The sequence below is a fragment of the Muntiacus reevesi genome (assembly GCF_963930625.1).
Source record: "Muntiacus reevesi chromosome 15 unlocalized genomic scaffold, mMunRee1.1 SUPER_15_unloc_1, whole genome shotgun sequence".
Classification (NCBI taxonomy): Eukaryota; Metazoa; Chordata; class Mammalia; order Artiodactyla; family Cervidae; genus Muntiacus; species Muntiacus reevesi.
Window position 1 is genome coordinate 49,329 of NW_027077797.1, and position 15,747 is coordinate 65,075.

Sequence of the window (15,747 nt, forward strand, 5' to 3'; positions counted from 1 at the left end):
TCCCCCTCCTGACCCCACCAGGGACCCCTCCCGCGAGGAGCTGTGCTCCACCTCCTGACCCCACCAGGGACCCCTCCCGCGAGGAGCTGTGCTCCCCCTCCTGACCCCTCCAGGGATCCCTCCAGTGAGGAGCTGTGCTCCCCCTCCTGACCCCACCAGGGACCCCTCCCGCGAGGAGCTGTGCTCCCCCTCCTGACCCCACCAGGGATCCCTCCCGCGAGGAGCTGTGCTCCCCCTCCTGACCCCACCAGGGACCCCTCCAGTGAGGAGCTGTGCTCCCCCTCCTGACCCCTCCAGTGAGGAGCTGTGCTCCACCTCCTGACCCCACCAGGGACCCCTCCAGTGAGGAGCTGTGCTCCCCCTCCTGACTCCTCCAGGGACCCCTCCAGTGAGGAGCTGTGCTCCCCCTCCTGACCCCTCCAGGGACCCCTCCAGTGAGGAGCTGTGCTCCCCCTCCTGACCCCTCCAGTGAGGAGCTGTGCTCCCCCTCCTGACCCCTCCAGGGACCCCTCCCGCGAGGAGCTGTGCTCCCCCTCCTGACCCCTCCAGGGACCCCTCCAGTGAGGAGCTGTGCTCCCCCTCCTGACCCCTCCAGTGAGGAGCTGTGCTCCCCCTCCTGACCCCACCAGGGACCCGTCCCGCGAGGAGCTGTGCTCCCCCTCCTGACCCCTCCGAGGACCCCTCCAGTGAGGAGCTGTGCTCCCCCTCCTGACCCCACCAGGGACCCCTCCAGTGAGGAGTGTGCTCCCCCTCCTGACCCCTCCCATGAGGAGCTGTGCTCCCCCTCCTGACCCCTCCAGGGACCCCTCCAGTGAGGAGCTGTGCTCCACCTCCTGACCCCTCCAGGGACCCCTCCCGCGAGGAGCTGTGCTCCCCCTCCTGACCCCACCAGGGACCCCTCCCGCGAGGAGCTGTGCTCCCCCTCCTGACCCCTCCAGGGACCCCTCCAGTGAGGAGCTGTGCTCCCCCTCCTGACCCCACCAGGGACCCCTCCCGCGAGGAGCTGTGCTCCCCCTCCTGACCCCACCAGGGATCCCTCCCATGAGGAGCTGTGCTCCCCCTCCTGACCCCTCCAGGGACCCCTCCAGTGAGGAGCTGTGCTCCCCCTCCTGACCCCTCCAGGGACCCCTCCAGTGAGGAGCTGTGCTCCCCCTCCTGACCCCTCCAGTGAGGAGCTGTGCTCCCCCTCCTGACCCCACCATGGACCCCTCCAGTGAGGAGCTGTGCTCCCCCTCCTGACCCCACCAGGGACCCCTCCCGCGAGGAGCTGTGCTCCCCCTCCTGACCCCACCAGGGATCCCTCCCATGAGGAGCTGTGCTCCCCCTCCTGACCCCACCAGGGACCCCTCCCGCAAGGAGCTGTGCTCCCCCTCCTGACCCCTCCAGGGACCCCACCAGTGAGCAGTGGCAGTCACTGCCCTTGGCCTGAGTGCCTGGGCACAGGACACTTGAGTGGAGGTGCCAGCCCACTTCCTGGAGATGGGTGCTCAGAGCCCATGACCCCTGTCAGTGTCTGGGGACTAGACAGACCTCCAGGAGATACCAGGCGGTTCTCCTGCCCCACTCAGACCCCTGTTGGAGATCAGGCACTCTGAGAACCCCAGGAGCCATGAGTCTGTCCCCTCTGCCCACCCTTAGCCCTGGTCTGAGTCAGAGACCCCCAGGGATCACCAGGCTGCTTCCCCACTCCCAACCCTAACTCAGACCCCCTGGGGATCCAGAGGCCCCCACTTCCCAGGAATCACCCCAGTCCTTGTGGGCATCCTGTGGGTGGATCAACCTGCTGCCCGCTGGGCCCTGCTCCCTGCAGCCAGTGAGTTAGCCCTTCAGGTCCCTGAGCTGTTCCATCATGGCTGCCCCTTCACCCCATTCTTCCCCTTAACAACCCAGGCCCCCTGGTGCTCTGCCTGTGGTCTCCCAGGGAAGTCCAACTACAGCCCCATCAAGAGAGGATGAAGACCCCTTAGGGCCCTCCTCAGCCCCCTCTGCAGCCCCCCTCAGGCTCAGCCCAGTTCAGTTGACTCAGACCATTCAGCCCTGTTTAGCCCAGTTCAGCCCAATTCAACCCTGTTCATCCCAGTTCAGCCCAGCTCAACTCAGTTCAGTTCTGCCCAGCTCAATCCATTTCAGCCCAGGTAAGCCCCACTGATTCCTGTTCAGCTCAGTTCAGCTCAGCTCAGCTCAGCCCAGTTCAGCCAAGCTCAGCCAAGTTCAGCCCAGCTCAGCTCAACTCAGTCCAGTTCAGCCCTGTTCAGGCCATTTCAGCCCAGCTTGACACAGTTCAGTCCAGCTCAGCTCAGCTCAACTCAACTCAACCAAGCCCAGCTCAGCCATGTTCACCCCAGCTCAGCCCAGTTCAGCCCTGTTCAGCTCAGTTCAGCTCAGATAAGCCCAACTCAGTCTAGTTCAGCCTAGTGAAGCCCAAATCAACTCAGTTCGGCCCAAAGCAGCCCTATTCAGCCCAGTTCAGCCCAGATAAGTCCAACTTAGTCCAGTTCAGTTCAGCTCAGCCCAGCTTAGCCAAGTTCAGCCCAGCTCAACCCAGCTCAGCTCAGGTCAGCCCAGCTCAACCCAACCAAGCCCAGTTCAGCACAGTTCAGTCCAGTTCAGTCAGTTCAGACCAGTGCAGCTCAGGCGAGCTCATCCCAGTTCTGTCTGTTCAGCTTGGCTCAGACTAGTTCAGCCTTCCTCAGCCTTATTCAGCCCTGTTCATTCCAGTTCAGCTCTATTCAGCTCAGCTCAACCCAGTTCAGCCCAACTCAGCCCAGTTTAGCTCAGCTCAGCCCAGCCCTGTTCAGCCCAGCTCAGCCTGTTTCAGCCCTGCTTAGCTTAGTTCAGCCCTGTTCAAGCCAGTTCAACCCATTTCAGCCCAGCTCAGCCCTGTTCAGCCCAGCTCAGCCCTGTTCAGCCCAGCGCAGCCCTGCTCAGCCCAGCTCAACCCTTTTCAGCCCAGCTCGGCTCGGTTCAGCCCTGGTCAGCCTAGTTCAGCTCTGTTCAAGCCAGTTCAAGCCAGTTCAGCCCAGCTCAGCCCTGTTCAGCCCAGCTCAACCCTTTTCAGTCCAGCTCAGCCCCACTCAGCCTAGTTTAGCCCTGTTCAATCCAGTTCAACCAAGCTCAACCCGGTTCAGCCAGCTTCAACCTGGTTCAGCCCAGTTAAGCCCAGATCAACCCTATTCAACTCAGCTTAGCCTAGTTCAGCCCAACTCAACCCTTTTCAGCCCAGCTCAGCCCAGTTCAGCCTAGCTAAACTCCGATCAGCCCAGTTCAGCCCTGTTCAGCCCAGCACAGTGCAGCTTAACCTAGCTCAGCCCAGTTTGATCCAGCTCAACTCAGCCAGTCCCCACTCAGCCCCACCCCTCCAGGGTCGGCAAGCTCACTAGAGAAGATTCTAGCCCAGTCCAGCCCATTCAGCCCAGATATGCTTGGGTTGCCCATTTAATCCCACCTATCCATTCTAGTTTGGCTTTACTCAGCTGAGCCCAGTTTCTTCTGACTCAGCCCAACTCAGTCCAGCCGAGTACAGTCAAGTCTAGGTCCAGCTAGTTCAGGTTAGCACAGCCCAGTTCAGCCAACCCAGGATGGTTGACTCCTGAGCTCTGCTCAGCTGGACCAGCCTGGTCTAGGACAGCCAAGATAGGCTACCCTGGCCCCCTGAGGACAGCATCTCTCTGAGCCACCTGGCTCAGTCCACCCAGCTCAACCCAGAATCACCTTGACTCCGACAGCCCAGCTCACTTCAGCTCAGTGCACAGTCCCATGTGGCTGAGGACAGCCCGTATGGCCAGTGAGGCCCAGCTGAGGCCGCGAAGGTTCGTCTCCCTCCTCATAGCTCCGTTCAGTAAGCCACACTTGGCCCGGAGGAGTCTTGCTGGCCTGCCTGAGTCAGGGTGGCTCAGGTCGGACAGTGTGGGTGCAGTGCTCCTGCCGTGCTGGCCGGCATGTGGACTGACCCCTGCAGCTTTCTCCCCTGACCCTGGGCTGGCCACCACTGTCCTGGCTGGCTGTAGGCAGATCCGTGCCCAGCCCGCTCTCCATGCCCTGTGTGTGGTCGCTGCCCTGGCCCTGACCTGTCTGAGAATCTTGGCCCCTTGTCTCCTTCAGGTCGGCTTCGAGCATTTTCTCCCTTCCCTGCGTCTCCATGAGGGGAGTGGACAGCGGAGAGACAAGCAGTGACCTGGAGGCTGTGTTCCCACGGCGGGCAGTTCAGGCATCTTCTCCCAGCAGGGTCTGGGCGGCTCCAGGAGCTGGGGCGCCCAAGGTGCTGGGCCCTCTGTCATGTCCACGGCTGATGTGGCCCATCTGGCTGGTGGTGGCCATCTGCAGGATCCCTGGATAGGCTCCCGGGTGAGCTGAATCGGTAATACCCACTGCTGTTATTTTTACATCCAGACGGTAGGGCCTGGGTGTGGATTGGGGGAGCTCTGCCTCAGTGCTCTCAGCTAAAAATGGGGTGGGAACCCCCGGAGGCCTCAGCAGCCCTGGAACTTCCCTTCTCTCTCTGTTCTTGGAAAGTCAACAGTGACGGTGGCTCTCAGGCCAGGCTCCTCTCTGTGTCCTCACCCGCGGCCCGTGCTGCTGGCCTGTGGCTTCTCTCCTCCGTGCCGCGGGCTGCCTTGGTGAGCCCTTGGCATGCACTGTGGTCGTGTGATGACTGGGAAGCATCAGGGCAGCAGACACGACCCCCATTGTCCCCGAGGCCGCCCTGCGAGGGGAGGTCCTGGCTGCTTTGTGTGTGAGAGGTCGAGGCCTGGTGGCCCCGGAGCCTGCAGTGGATCCTGGGGCTACTTGAGGGCACACCGCCAGGAGGAGCAGGCTGGGGTCTGGCCCACTGGGGCGCCCTGGCTGCGTGTGCAGGGCCATGAGTTCACTGGGTGTAGGTAGGGGAGCCACAGCCTGCCCGCCGGCAGGCTCACCCTCTGTCTGTGTGCCTGCTGCCCGATCCCTGTCCTGTAGCCAGGCTCCCTTCAGATCAGTGAGGGCCTGGGGAAGGCTGGACACGAGCTTCCCCGGAGCCTGGGCTGGGCCGTGCCACCTGGGATGCCATTGTCCAGCCAGGGTGTGAGGACAGCAGTGACCTTTGACCTGTGGGGCTGCTGGTCCCCCAGAGATGCTCACTGATGTGTGTTCAGCCGATGATGGCTGAGTGTCGGCCTTGCCTCCATGTCATGGACCTGGGCTGCAGGACGCTGTCCCCTGGACCCAGAACATCCTGGGCTGATGGTCCACATGCCAGAGGCCTTGTCAGGCCTGGTCCCCTTGGAGGGCAGAAGGCCCCAGAGGGGCAGCTAGATGCCTGGGGTGGACCCAGTGCGCAGAACTGGGGCCCCGAGTTTCCCAGGACAGATTGTCTTGGTCTGTGCCACCCCTCCCCCCTTGGCCCCAGGGACAGATGGTACATGGGAGGTGGACGGGAGAACACCGAGTTCCCTGGAAGGACCCAAGGTTCTTAGAGAAACCACAGGGAGGGCAGAGCCCCAGGGGGAGCCTCCTGCCAGATGGTGTCAGGCCCTGCAGCCTGCACTGTGTGAGTGTGTGGGGCTGGGGCTTGGCCTGGCTGTCCGGGCCCACCCCAGCATCCCTTTGTTCATTCTCCCCCACTGTGGGCACTCAGGGCAGAGGCCTTGGTGCCCAGTCAATATATATGTTTATTTGACTGTGCTGGGTCTTGGTTGTGGCACATGAGATCTTTAGCTGTGGCATGTGGAAGCTAGTTCTCCAACTAGGGGTTGAACCCAGGCCCCCTGAATTGGGAGCATGGAGTCTTAACTGGTGGACTTGCAGCAAAGTTCCCCGTTGCTAGTTTTCAACTTGTGATGAGCTTCTCCTGGTTAATCCCTTGGCTGTTAATGCTACTTATTGAATCCTTTTCATTTAACAGAAATTCTTGATTTCCACATGGCAAATTCATCAGTTATTTACCTTCCAGCTTGTACATGTGGGGCTGCTGTGTGAGCTTCCTGGGCCTGCCGTAACAAAGGCCACACAGTTGATGGCTTAAAACCAAAGAAATGGACCCTCACATTGTGGGAGCCTGAAGTCCGAAACCAAGGGGTCAGCAGGGTTGAACTCTGCAGAAGGCGCTAGGGGAGGAGCTCCCCTGCCTCTCCCAGCGCCTGGTGGCTTCCAGTCTTTGCCTCCATCTTCACGTGGTCGCCTGTCCTGTTTGTCAGCCCCTCCTGTGTTGTCATTGGATGTAACATGCTTCTGAAATCTAGTGTGACCTAATCTCAAGGTCCTTAAGCAAATGACATTTGCAGAGACCACGTCCAGACGAGGTCACATTCTGGAGTTCCGGGGGGACGCACACGGTGCCGGGGAGGTGCTGTCACCACTCTTTGCCAGCCTCGGCCAGTCCTTTTCCTTTCAGCTTTAGAGTTGCCCTGTCTGATGTAAGTGTTTGATTCCAGCAGGCTCCCTCCACCACCCACTCACCTTGCAAGTGCTCTGGAGTAGAAATGCAGGTTGAATTTCTCCGTGGAAGAAGCCAGTTTCCCCGCTCACCTCAGAGGCTTTCCTGCTGCCTGACAGTGCCTCATGCTCCCCGTAGTCCAAGTTCCTAGGAACGACCAGGCTGTTTCTGAGTGTTCTCCTAGTCCTTAGGTCTGCTAATTTGTGCACGAGACCATCCTTTTCAGCTATGGTTAGGGGTATGTGTTATCACTGAGGGGGAGAGTCTCCCCCAAACCCTTCATCCTTTGCTTTATTTTTCAAAATGATCTAAGCTGTAAATGTATCTCGCCAACCAACCAACCAACCAACTCAGCTGGGATTTTGATTGGGCATACACTGTATCTCTAAGTCTGGGAGACAAATGATACTTTAATAAGCCATCCCTTTCTTGACTAGTGTATCTTTCTAGCCATTCAGATTTCTTTTATGCCCTTGAATGGAATTTGATTTTTTTTCTGCAAAGGTCTGGGGCATTCTTTCCCAGGTTATTCCTTGTGCTGCTGTGGCTCGTGCTGTCCTTTCTACTGCAGTTTCTGGTAGGTTTTTGCTGACATGGAAGAACACGACTACTTTTGGTAAATTGGTCTTGCATAGAAATTGTGCTGGTTTTCTTGTTAGTTCTAATAGTTTGCTGATTGTGTTGGCTTTTCCTTGGAAATGATCATATCATCTGCAAATAATACCTATTTCACATCTTTTCTTTCAATTGTAACAGCCCTGTTTCTTTTTTCTTGTCATTGTACCATTGGCCAGGACCTCTACTAATCTGTTAAATGACCATCTTTCAAACTGTTTCAACCACAGTCCTTGTAAAAAAGTGTTTTATATTATAATTTAATTCACATATATACATTATTTATGAAAGAAGAGTGAAAGTGTTACTTGCTCAGTTGTGTCCAACTCTTTGCAACCCTGTTGGCTGTAGCCCGCCAGGCTTCTCTGTCCATGGAATTCTCCAGGCAATAATACTGGAGTGGGTTGCCATTTCTTTCCCCAGGGGGATCTTCCCCACCCAGGGACTGAACTGAGGTCTTTTGCATTTGCAGCTAGTTTCTTTACTGTCTGAGTCTCCAGGGAAGCCCAACATTATTTACATATAACATATATTATGTATATTTATTTACATAACTGAAACAAAAGTTTCATGAAAATATTTAGTCTTGTTATATACAATGCATAGATTTTTTTCATTTTCTTTATTTATTAAAAAATATGCTGTCTACAAGAGACCCATCTCAAAACAAGAGACACATACAGACTAAAAGTGAAGGGCTGGAAAAAAATATTTCACGCAAATGGAGAACAAAAGAAAGCTGGAGTCGCAATACTCGTATCGGATAAAATAGAGTTTCAAATAAAAAAGGTTTTTTATTAAAGGTTCAAGGGAGGTGGGAGGGGAGATCGGAATGGGGAATACGTGTAACTCTATGGCTGATTCATGACAATGTATGACAAAACCCACTGAAATGTTGTGAAGTAATTAGCCTCCAACTAATAAAATAAAATTAAAAAAAATAAATAAACCTTATAAAAGTTTTTTATTCTTTATTTATTAAAAAAGGTAACTCTGATTTGATTTCACAGTCCACAAATAGTCACGTCACATGTGTGAAAAGCACTGCAAAATAGCATGACAGAAGGGACAGACATACTTGCTTCATCCCTAACTGTCTAGGAGCGAGTGAGGAGAATGAAAACAGAACACGAAATCTGGTGCAATGGGTCAGGGGACCTGCAGCCTCTATTGGACTGGCATGCAGAGTCCACTCTGAGTCCAGCTTTTATACCTAATTGCAGACTACAAAACTTTCTCAGATCTTATCTTTCTCAAGACACATGCTGTGTTAATCACGTACTCCTAAATGTCGTGGACAAACTGACGTGGTCCAGATCTCCTTGTTTATACCCCAGGCCATTCTCTTCTGGTCTAGTCTCGGGGACAATTAGCAAGTGTGTAGGCATTGTTCACGCCTGTCACTGACCCGGTGTTCCAAGGTCCATGTTTTCATGATCTCAGTCATACTCCCTTCTGGGTCTGGCTTTGGGGTTTGAAAGTTAATCATTAACTCAGTTTCTTAACATATGCTGTTTTTCCACATTCTCTTTCTGTGGAACTCCTCAAGGCTGTGAAAGTGCGTTATTAGGGATTCCCACTACACATCTCCAATCTTATGGGAAAGCCTCTAAAGTTTGTCTGTCAAATGTGTTCCCTATAGCTTTATTCCTTCATTCTTCTGGGTTAATGAGTGCTTCTTAGCGTTCCGTTCTAATCCCCTGCCGGCGTTTTAGATGAGTCTCTGCATTATGGTTTTCATGACTCTAGTGTGCACGCTGAAGGCACCACAATGAACTTAGATTAAATATTTCGCTACCTCACATAAGTCATTAGAACTTTGAAAAACTTTAGCTTCATTTATGAACTCATCCTTTGTGCTATTGTCATGTATATTGCATCTGTATATATTAAAAACCCCACAAAATCCTGTTGGTAATTTTTAAAAAATCAGTTATCTTTTCAAGAAACTAAGAGAAGAAAGATGCTTTTTTGCACTTGCACGTTTACCGTCTCTGAAGCTTCCCTCTCCATCCTGTAGGCCTGAGTTTCCAGCTGGTGTCATTTCTTTTCAGCACGAAGTTCTCTGTTAGCCTTCCCTTTACTGCAGGGCCCTTGGAAATGCACTTCCTCAGGTTTTGTGTGCTTGTAAATCTCTGTTATATATTCATGCTCATTTTGGAATGATATTTTCTCTGGATATAGAATTCTGGTTGAAACTCCCCAATCTACTGTTTCCTGGTTGCTGCTTTTCCTTATGAGAAGCCAGATGTAATTTGCTCCCTGCACATTTGGGTCATTTCTCTGACTGCTCTCAAGGCACCTTCTTTATCTTTGTGCAATTTCATCAGTTTGTGCAATTTGCCTCCACATGACGCATCATGTTATATTTACTGTTAGGAACTGGCCGAGCGTCCTAAATCTGTGAGTTGATGTTTTGGCCACACTGGGGACTTTGGCTTTTATCTCTTCAAAGACTTTCTCTGCCCCATTCTATTGCTTGTCCCTTTCTAGGACTCCAATTTTACATATTTTCAAGTGTTTCGTAGTGTCCTGCAGGACATTGAGTCTCTTTTACTTATTTTCTCCAATATTTTTCTTTGTGTTCTTTGAATTGGATTAAAAGCATTTTATTGATATATAAAATACAGATTTAATATGTATCTATATATTATTTAAAATGTATTTTACATATGTAACACATTAGAATATCTATAATAAATATAGAATATTTCTATACTGAAATCTGTGTCTGATTCATGTCAATGTATGACAAAAACCACTACAATACTGTAAAGTAATTAGCCTCCAACTAATAAAAATAAATGAAAAAAAAAAAAAAAAAAAGAAATGCAGTTTTCTGACCTGTCTTTTAGCTTCTTCAATCTGCTGTTAAGCTCATCAAGTGACTTTAAAAAATTCAGAATTGTACTTCTAGTTCTAGAATTTTTATTTAGTTTATATAAATCGTTTAAAAATTTTCTCTTTAACAAGTGGTGCTGGGAAAACTGGTCAACCACTTGTAAAAGAATGAAACTAGAACACTTTCTAACACCATACACAAAAATAAACTCAAAATGGATTAAAGATCTAAATGTAAGACCAGAAACTATAAAACTCCTAGAGGAGAACATAGGCAAAACACTCTCCAACATAAATCACAGCAGGATCCTCTGTGACCCACCTCCCAGAATATTGGAAATAAAAGCAAAAATAAACAAATGGGACCTAATTAAACTTAAAAGATTTTGCACAACAAAGGAAACTATAAGCAAGGTGAAAAGACAGCTCTCAGAGTGGGAGAAAATAATAGCAAATGAAGCAACAGACAAAGGATTAATCTCAAAAATATACAAGCAACTCCTGCAGCTCAATTCCAGAAAAATAAATGACCCAATCAAAAAATGGGCCAAAGAACTAAACAGACATTTCTCGAAAGAAGACATACAAGTGGCTAACAAACACATGAAAAGATGCTCAACATCACTCATTATTAGAGAAATGCAAATTAAAACCACAATGAGGTACCATTACACGCCAGTCAGGATGGCTGCTATCCAAAAGTCTACAAGCAATAAATGCTGGAGAGGGTGTGGAGAAAAGGGAACCCTCTTACACTGTTGGTGGGAATGCAAACTAGTACAGCCACTATGGAGAACAGTGTGGAGATTCCTTAAAAATCTGGAAATAGAACTGCCATATGACTGACCTAGCAATCCCACTCCTGGGCATACACACCGAGGAAACCAGATCTGAAAGAGACACGTGCACCTCAGTGTTCATCGCAGCACTGTTTATAATAGCCAGGACATGGAAGCAACCTAGATGCCCATCAGCAGACGAATGGATAAGGAAGCTGTGGTACATATACACCATGGAATATGACTCAGCCGTTAAAAAGAATTCTTTTGAAGAATTCTTCAGTTCTAAAAAGAATTCTCAGTTCTAATGAGATGGATGAAACTGGAGCCCATTATACAGAGTGAAGTAAGCCAGAAAGATAAAGAACATTACAGCATACTAACACATATATATGGAATTTAGAAAGATGGTAACAATAACCCTACATGCAAAACAGAAAAAGAGACACAGATGTACAGAACAGACTTTGGGACTCTGTGGGAGAAGGCGAGGGTGGGATGTTCTGAGAGAACAGCATTGAAACAAGTATACTATCAAGGGTGACACAGATCGCCAGCCCAGGTGGGATGTATGAGACAAGTGCTCAGGGCTGGTGCACTGGGAAGACCCAGAGGGATGGGATGGGGAGGGAGGTGGGAGGGGGGATTGGGATGGGGAACACATGTAAATCCATGGCTGATTCATGTCAATGTATGGCAAAAACCACTACAATATTGTAAAGTAATTAGCCTCCAACTAATAAAAATAAATGAAAAAAAAATTTTCTGTAGAGATTATCTGCTCCATTGACAACCTTGTATTTTGACTGTGGGTCACATTTTCTTGTTTCTTTGCTCAAATAGTGATTTTTGAGTGTGTTCTGGGTGTTGCAGATGAAACATGACAGAGGCGCTGGATTGTGTACTCTTCCTCAGACAAGGATTGATTTTCTGTCGGGAGGCAGTTATCGTGACTGGACCCCAGTCTGTCTGCCGTGGCACCATTCCTGTGTTTGGCGGTAGTTTGGGTTGCCTCAGTTCCTTTGACCTCCCACTGGTGCCTCTCCCAGGCCCTTTGGAGTTTTCCCTGCACATGCACAGGGGAGGGGACAGTCGAGGGTCTGTGCAGAGTGTGCATGCTGCATTTCGGGGTTCCCCTTCTGTGGCTCCCTCCTTTTCTGGACGTCTCTAAGTTCCAGCTGCCCTTGCTTGCAGTCCTGTGATGCGACCCTCGTGCTGACTGCAGTTCCTGCTCGTGTCCTAGCTATACCGGGCGCCAGGTCACAGGTACCTCCTCAGACTAATCTTTCAAAGGGTCTCCAGTGCCTTTTGGGCATTCCCCAGTGCCTTCAGATCCCTTTTTTAGGATATTTTTTCCCCCCACAGTTTATAATTATTATTTGCAAGGGGTTAGTCTGGGCCAAGCTGCCCCACCTGTCCTGGAATCAGAACTACTTTCTCTGATGTGGTTTTTCACTTTCATTTCTCTGGTAACCAGCATGTTTCATTTCAAATGTTTGAGCTGTTGTGAAACATCTGTTTAATTCTCTTTACCACTTCTCTGCCAAACTGTTTGATTTTTCTGATTGGTTTGTAGGAGCTCTGTCTATATTCTGGATCTATTTCTGTTGTATATGTAGGAGAAACTGTGGAATACTTGGCAGTGGGTCAAAAGGCTACTTCTTGTGTCTTCTGTGGAAAACAAGGTGTTGTCTTGCATACCCTTCAAGGCTGTCTGATCCTAGAGGGCTCTACGATTTTCACTGTCTTTGAGCTACTTCATAACTCCATAAGCCGTCGATAACTGATGGCAATGCAAATTCTCTGTTTTGGGAGGACAATTGTTTCTTCCCTGCCTCCCATTTATAAACTCATTTCTCTTAAAACATTTGTATCTGTTTAATTCTGGCCGTGCTGGGCCTCTGCTGTTGCAGTGAGTGGGCGCTCCTTTCTGGAGGTGGTGTGCAGGCTTCTCACTGCGGTGGCTTCTCTTGTGCAGCATGGGCTCTAGGGTGCGTGGGCTTCAGTAGTTGCGGCTCCTGGGCTCCAGAGCGCAGGGTCAATAGTTGTGGCTCCCAGGGTTAGTTGTCTGGGGCATATGGGATCTTCCTGGATCAGGGAGGGAACTCGCGTCTCCTGCAGAGGCAGGCATGTTCTTTACCACTGAGCCGTGAGGAATGCCCCTCCAGAAGGCATTCATTTATTAGGCTGTGTCATTCTTAGTTTTGGCGTGGGATCTTTCGTTGTGGCATGTGGGCTCAGCAGGTGTGGTGTGCGGGCAAAGTTGCCCCACGGCATGTGTGATCTTAGTTCCACAACCAAGGATCTAACCTGTGTCCCCTGCATTGCAAGGAGGAATTTTAACCCCTGGATCACCAAGGAAGTCCCTATCAACTCATTTCTGCATCCTTGATTGAACTATATACATGTGATACTTTGAATTCTCCTTTGAACTGGGTGTGACCCACTAACGAATGAGTTAAACTGTGAGAAGTGTCTTTGATGTATTCGCTCATCCTCAGACCATGTTTCAAAACATGTCCTTTAGCAGGTCACTGCCATGTCCTCCCACGTGGCCCCATGTAGCCTGAGTCCAGGAAGTTCTGTGGCCTGGAGGGCGGGACAGGTGTGTGTGTGTGTCAATGAAGATGGAGGTGTGTATACAGGACTTAACACACTGACAGGTGTGTGTATGCAGATGGGCGTGTGTATACAGGAGGTGAAACACTGACAATTGTGTGTGTGTGTGTATAGACACAGATGGAGGTGTGCATATACCAGATGACACTGACAGGTGTGTGTGTGTAGATGCAGATGGAGGTGTGTGTACAGTTGGTGACATGCTGATGGAGGGGTGTGTGTGTGTGTGTGTGTGTGTGTGTGTGTGTGTGTGTAGATGCAGATGGGGTATGTGTACAGGAGGTGACACCCTGACAGAAGGGTGTGTGTGTGTGTGTAGATGCAGATAGGGTGTGTGTACAGGAGGTGACACCCTGACAGAGAGGTGTGTGTGTGTGTGTGTGTGTGGGTGTGTAGATGCAGATGGGGTGTGTGCACAGTAGGTGACACCCTGACAGAGGGGTGTGTGTGTGAGTGTGTGTGTGTGTAGATGCAGATGGGGTGTGTGCACAGTAGGTGACACCCTGACAGAGGGGTGTGTGTGTGAGTGTAGATGCAGATGGGGTGTGTGTACAGGAGGTGACACCCTGACAGAGGGGTGTGTGTGTGTGTGTAGATGCAGATGGGGTGTGTGTACAGGAGGTGACACCCTGACAGAGGGGTGTGTGTGTGTGTGTAGATGCAGGTGGGGTGTGTGAACAGTAGGTGACACCCTGACAGAGGGGTGTGTGTGTGTGTGTGTGTGTAGATGCAGATGGGGTGTGTGCACAGTAGGTGACACCCTGACAGAGGGGTGTGTGTGTGTGTGTAGATGCAGATGGGGTGTGTGTACAGGAGGTGACACCCTGACAGAGGGGTGTGTGTGTGTGTGTGTAGATGCAGATGGGGTGTGTGTACAGGAGGTGACACCCTGACAGAGGGGTGTGTGTGTGTGTGTAGATGCAGATGGGGTGTGTGCACAGTAGGTGACACCCTGACAGAGGGGTGTGTGTGTGTGTGTGTGTGTGTGTGTGTAGATGCAGATGGGGTGTGTGTACAGGAGGTGACACCCTGACAGAGGGGTGTGTGTGTGAGTTTAGATGCAGATGGGGTGTGTGTACAGGAGGTGACACCCTGACAGAGGGGTGTGTGTGTGTGTGTAGATGCAGATGGGGTGTGTGTACAGGAGGTGACACCCTGACAGAGGTGTGTGTGTGTGTGTGTGTGTAGATGCAGATGGGGTGTGTGTACAGGAGGTGACACCCTGACAGAGGGGTGTGTGTGTGTGTGTAGATGCAGATGGGGTGTGTGTACAGGAGGTGACATCCTGACAGAGGGGTGTGTGTGTGTGTGTGTGTGTGTGTGTGTGTAGATGCAGATGGGGTATGTGTACAGGAGGTGACACCCTGACAGAGGGGTGTGTGTGTGAGTGTAGATGCAGATGGGGTGTGTGCACAGTAGGTGACACCCTGACAGAGGGGTGTGTGTGTGTGTGTGTGTGTGTAGATGCAGATGGGGTGTGTGTACAGGAGGTGACACCCTGACAGAGGTGTGTGTGTGTGTGTGTGTAGATGCAGATGGGGTGTGTGTACAGGAGGTGACACCCTGACAGAGGGGTGTGTGTGTGTGTGTAGATGCAGATGGGGTGTGTGTACAGGAGGTGACACCCTGACAGAGGTGTGTGTGTGTGTGTGTGTAGATGCAGATGGGGTGTGTGTACAGGAGGTGACACCCTGACAGAGGGGTGTGTGTGTGTGTGTAGATGCAGATGGGGTGTGTGCACAGTAGGTGACACCCTGACAGAGGGGTGTGTGTGTGTGTAGATGCAGATGGGGTGTGTGTACAGGAGGTGACACCCTGACAGAGGGGTGTGTGTGTGTGTGTGTGTGTAGATGCAGATGGGGTGTGTGCACAGTAGGTGACACCCTGACAGAGGGGTGTGTGTGTGTGTGTAGATGCAGATGGGGTGTGTGTACAGGAGGTGACACCCTGACAGAGGGGTGTGTGTGTGTGTGTGTGTGTGTGTGTGTGTGTAGATGCAGATGGGGTGTGTGCACAGGAGGTGACACCCTGACAGAGGGGTGTGTGTGTGTGTGTGTGTGTGTGTGTGTAGATGCAGATGGGGTGTGTGTACAGGAGGTGACACCCTGACAGAGGGGTGTGTGTGTGTGTGTAGATGCAGATGGGGTGTGTGCACAGTAGGTGACACCCTGACAGAGGGGTGTGTGTGTGTGTGTGTGTGTGTGTGTGTAGATGCAGATGGGGTGTGTGTACAGGAGGTGACACCCTGACAGAGGGGTGTGTGTGTGAGTTTAGATGCAGATGGGGTGTGTGTACAGGAGGTGACACCCTGACAGAGGGGGGTGTGTGTGTGTGTAGATGCAGATGGGGTGTGTGTACAGGAGGTGACACCCTGACAGAGGTGTGTGTGTGTGTGTGTGTAGATGCAGATGGGGTGTGTGTACAGGAGGTGACACCCTGACAGAGGGGTGTGTGTGTGTGTGTAGATGCAGATGGGGTGTGTGT